General features: G+C 45.4%; 1 pseudogene; it reads left to right on the plus strand.

The window, feature by feature from the left end:
* Positions 1-607: 607 nt before the first annotated feature.
* Positions 608-5,171, plus strand: LOC103231852 (sal-like protein 4 pseudogene; annotated as a pseudogene).
* The last annotated feature ends 268 nt before the right edge of the window (positions 5,172-5,439 follow it).

The raw sequence follows: 5,439 nt of genomic DNA on the forward strand, positions 1-5,439 counted from the left end.
TGGTGAAACCCTATCTCGACTAAAAATACAAAAATGAGCTGGGCATGGTGGCGGGTGCCACCACCTCCAGCTCCTCTGGAGGCTGAGGTGGGAGAATCGTTTGAACCCGGGAGGCAGAGGTTGCAGCAAGCTGAGATCACGGCATTGCATTCCAGCCTGGGCGACAGGACGAGACTCTGTCTCAAAAAAAAAAAAAAAAAATTACTTTTTGAGGCATATGTAATTCACATTTGTTGAAAATAAGAGAAACCTTGGCAATTTCGTATGCTTCAACTTAATCATGTTATCTGACCGTAAACTAACATATTGGACCATCTTGTTTAGTTCTAGGGCTCATCTACTGAAAGTAATATAATATTCTAGCATTGGGGCTATCGTGAAGTATATGCTTAAAACTTGATCATTATGGTAGGGCTGACTTTGGGAGGTTAGGTGAAGAAGTCATATAACCTCATAAAGAGTCAGAAAGGTGACGTGAAAAATCACCTTAGGAAGACTGAATATGTATCAACCCTGTAAAATGTTAATGTAACCTGATTTAATATATTAGCAGCCTCAAATAAGGAAAGTGTCAATCAAAAAGAGACAGGCAGGAGATTGTGCAGCCATGGAGATGAGAGAAAGGAGAGGGACCATTGGGATACTCAGGTTAGTACTGTCCATCTAGAAAGAAATTTCGACCAAGAGAATTGTTCTGTATCTTTGAGGTATAATTTACATATGATAAAACCTTCAGTGTTAAATTAAATGAATTTTGGCAATTATGTACAACCATGAAATCCAAAATATAGTATATTTTCTTCACCTCAGAAAATTCCAAGCCCTTTCTAATCAAAACCAACCCCCTTCCAGGCAATCACTTTCTCATATTTTTCACTTTGAATAATGTAGCCTATTCTAGAACTTGGTATAAGTGGAATCATCTGTATATATCCCTTTTTGTAAGGCTTCTCTTGCTAAATATAATGTTTCTGAGATTCATCCATGTTTTTGGGCACATCAGTAGCTTTAAAAAATATTGCTGAGTAGTATTTTATTGTATGACTATACTACAATTTGTTTATCCATTCTCCTGCTTAGGATTGACCAGCATATACCTTTTACTGTGATTAAAGCATATATATAACATAAAAGTTACCATTTTAACCACTTTTAAGTGTGTGCCATTTTCACTGGCATTAAGCACATTTATAATTTGTGCGCCTATCACCTATCCAGAACTTTTGATCATTCCAAACAGAAGCTCTGTAGTTATAAAATGGTAATTCCCCATTCTTTCCCCAGCCCCTACGCCCCTGGTGACCCCCATACAACTTTATGTCCCTATGAATTTGACAATTCTAGGCACCTCATATAAATGAAATCATACAGTATTTGTCTTTCAAAGGCTGGGTTATTTCAGTTAGCATAATATTCTCAAAGTTCATCCGTGTTGTAGCGTGTGTCAGAATTTCATTCTTTTTTAGCGCTGAATAATATTCCATTATATGTATATACCATATTTGATTTATTTGTTCATTTAACGATAGACACTTGCACTGTTTTTCACCTTTTGGCTACTGTGAATGCTGCTGCTATGAACAACGGTACACAAATACCTGTCTGAGTCCCTGCTTTCAATTCTCTTGGGTATATACCCAGAAACTGAATTGTTGAATCGTGTGGTAATTCTATGTTTAATTTTTTGAGGAGCTGCCATACTGTTTTCTGTAGTGGCCGCACCTTTTACATCCTCACTAGCAATGCACAAATGTTCCAATTTCTCCACGTCTTTGCCAACACTTGTTATTTTCAGGTTTTAATTTTTTTAAATAAGTTATCCTAATGGATGTGAAGTGGTATCTCACTGTGGGTTTGATTTGCATTTTCCTCACACCACGTCGAGGCACAAGCTGGCAAAACCCCAGCACATCAACTAGGAGGAGGACCAGGGTGAGCAGCAGCCAGAGATGCTGACCCTAGCATTTGCAGATGTGGCCCCAGTGGCTCTGGTGGCCTGGGAGCCAGGGCTGCTGTAACAAACAACCACAAATGCGATGGCTTAAAACAACAGAAATTTATTCTCTCATCGTTCTGGAAGCCAGACATCCAAACTTTAGGTGCTCCAGCGAACCGCCCAGGGAATCACGATGATAAAGTGACTTCATTGGGAGGAAACACACAAATGTGAGAAATGTTGTGCAGAGTTCTTTAGCATCTTTGAGTTCTTAGAACATAAGAAAAATTGCACTAAAAATCCACCAGTTGTGTTGTCATCATGAATGACAGCGAGGGGCCAGTGCCTTCAGGAGACTTCTCTGGAGCTGTGCTGAGCCACCAGCCACTTTGTTCAAACAGTAAGGATGGTCACAGGGAGAATGGTGGCCGCTTAGGGAACATGAAGAAGGAGCTGGGTGTGGAGTTTGTGGTGTACCTAAAAACCAGAGATGGCCTGCCACCCACACTCCAGGAGATAAGCTATTTACTCAAAGGCAAAGTAGCCAACACTATGTGAGCCTGCAGGCACTACAGGGGACCAAAGTGGTAATAAATCAGTGGAGCTAAGATGCATTGCCAGCCTCTGTGCCCAGTATCAACAGCATCCCGTGGGTCCTTGAGAAGATCCTGTGCCGCAGCAGCTATGGTAGATTCAGTTCACCAATCAGATCCACATCCAGGTGGATAAGTGGGCCTGCACGCCTGGCACTCAGGTGGGGAAGGGGCCAACACCCTGAAGACCTTGTGCAGTCACCTGTCCCAGCAGGTTCCTGCAGCTGTGGCTTTGCTCAGCCTGAAAGCTGGAAGACAAGGTCTGTCTCTGGACACCTTGAAACAAGCCATACTAACTCACACCAACATCCTTTTCACCACCAGTTCTCCATCCCCAGGGCTGATGCCCTTTGCTGTGAAGCTGGATGGGACCAGGGTGCTTCAAATGTAATGTTCCCCCTCTTGAGTGCTTTGCTTCCTAAGGCCCCGGGCTTGGTGCACTTCCAAAGTCCTTTCTCCACTGGGGCACTAGACCCATCCAAGAAAGGGAAGGGGAAGCCACTGAACCTCAGTGGATGTCAAACCTGAAGACGAGGTGATCCTCTACAAGGACAAGTGTAAGTATTGTAGCAAGGTTTTTTGAGACTGATAGCTCCTTGCAGATCCACCTCCACTTTCACATGGGAAGAGAGACCCTTTGTGTGCTCTGTCTGTGATAACTGCTTCGCCACCAAGGGCAACCTCAAGATGCACGTTCACCAACATCTTCAGGTGAAGGCAAACCTTCAGCTGTTTGCTGAGCTCTAGGACAAAATGGTGGTAGGAATCACATCCCCTATGCATTCTTTGTATATCAGTAGATGAACTGAGTCTCTCTTTAGACACAAAACCTGTTCTTGTAATCCCCTCTGTAGGGCTACTTCAAAAGCTCTCTTTGGGACCTAACCCCAAGGACCTCACAGGTGACCCATTGCCCAGTGACCTGTAGCCCACACTTCCTGGCATGGGGCCAAACCATCATTCCTCAAGGGTTGGTGGCTTCCAAGAAAGTGGGACCCCCGAACCAGGATCAGAGACTCTGAAATTGCAGCAGCTGGTGGAGTACATCGACATGACCACCATGGACCTCAACAAATGCCTCATTTGCCACCAAGTATTAAGCTGCTAAAGTTCCCTCTAAATGCTTTGCTGCATCCGTACTCCAGAGACACCGTTCCAGTGTAAGATCTGCTAAAGCTCCCTCTAAATGCATTGCTGCATCCGCACTCTGGAGACACCATTCCAGTGTAAGATCTGTGACTGAGCTTTTTCTACCAAAGGCATCCCTTAAGACACATTGGGGTTCACCAACCCAACACGTCCATAAAGGTGCAGCATCTGTGCCTTTTCTATCAGAAGAAGTTCACCAGTGCTGTGATGTTGCAGCAGCATATTCAGATGGACATGGACAGTCAGAATCCCAACCTTCCCCTGCCAGAGAATTCCTGTGACTTTATGGGTCCTGAACCAATGACGGTGGAGGAGAATGGCAGCACCAGTGCCATGTGCCATAATGATGTTTTTGAAAGCACCAGTGTAGATGAAGTCAGCTCCCAGGAGGCCTCTAGTAGCTCCTCAAAGGTCCCTGTGCCTCCTCCCAGCATGCAGTAGGCATCACCTACACTAGGGTTCACCATGATGTCTTCTTCAGATGCCCTGGGAAACGTGGGTCCTGCCCCTTTTGGCCTGCAGCACCAGAGCAGCAGAGAAAACAGTTCCATGAAGAGAAACAGCTTGACCAACGACTGGTCCTCACCGATGGGAGCCCGGGAGTATCAGAGCTGAAGTCCAGACATCATGGAAATCACAGCCTTCCAGGTACTCTCCCCAGCCAATGGCCAAGTAGGAAGGATCAGTCAGTCTCCTGATGCCAGAGACAAAGCAGAAAGCTCTGAAAACAGCCAGATTAAGATAGAAGGTTGGAGCCATCTCCCTTCAATGTTTATCCGAGCTCAGCCAATCTATGTCAAAGTTGAAGTCCCTGGCACATTTGTTGAACCCTCCACATTGTCCCTGGGGATGACTCCTTTGTCAGTGGCCTAACCATGCCGACAGGCCAAGCAACACAGCTGCACACGGTGTGGGAAGAACTTCTCACCCATTAGCCTTCTTCAGATTCATGAGCAGACGCACACTGGAGAGAAACCTTTTGCATGCAACATTTGTGGGTGAGCTTTTACCACCAAATGCAACTGGAAGGTCCACTATATGACTCAGCACGCCATGGTAGGAAGCTGGCTATTAAGAACACCATAACTCTGTTAGGTACAGATGGAAAGAGTCTCAAATATTTCCCAGGGAAATCCTGTCCACTTCAGTGAACTTGGGCCCTGTTGTGTGGAACCAGGACACCAGCACACTCAGTGGTGGTATAGCCATGAAGACCAATGAGATCTCTGATCCAGAGTGGCAGTGTTCCTACCCTCCTGGTTTCCTTGGGAATCAACGTCAATATAAATAACGCCACTGTCTCCAACGTGGATGGCTTCCACTTGGGTATCAGTGCAGATATGGCAAAAACAGGTGCTACTGGGAGCATTCCCAAACACCAGTTTCCTCACTTCCTGGAAGAAGACGAGATTGTGGTCAGCCAAACTCAAGGAGAACTTGCATGGAAAGAGAAATGCAAGCAGATTGAAATCTCTAGAATCTGCTCTTTTTAATAAGAACTCATCTCCTAGCCAGATGCGGTGGCTCCAGCCTATAATTGCAGCACTTTGGGAGACCGAGGCAGGCAGATCACAAAGTCAAGAGATCAAGACCATCGTAGCCAACATGGTGAAATGCTGTCTCTACTAAAAATACAAAAATTAGCTGGGTGTGGTGGCGAGTGCCTGTAATACCAGCTACTCGGGAGGCTGAGGCAGGAGAATCATTTGAACCCGGGAGATGGATGATGCAGTGAGCCGAGATCATGCCACTGCACTCCGC

The sequence above is a fragment of the Chlorocebus sabaeus genome, chromosome 5 (genome assembly GCF_047675955.1).
Source record: "Chlorocebus sabaeus isolate Y175 chromosome 5, mChlSab1.0.hap1, whole genome shotgun sequence".
Lineage (NCBI taxonomy): Eukaryota > Metazoa > Chordata > Mammalia > Primates > Cercopithecidae > Chlorocebus > Chlorocebus sabaeus.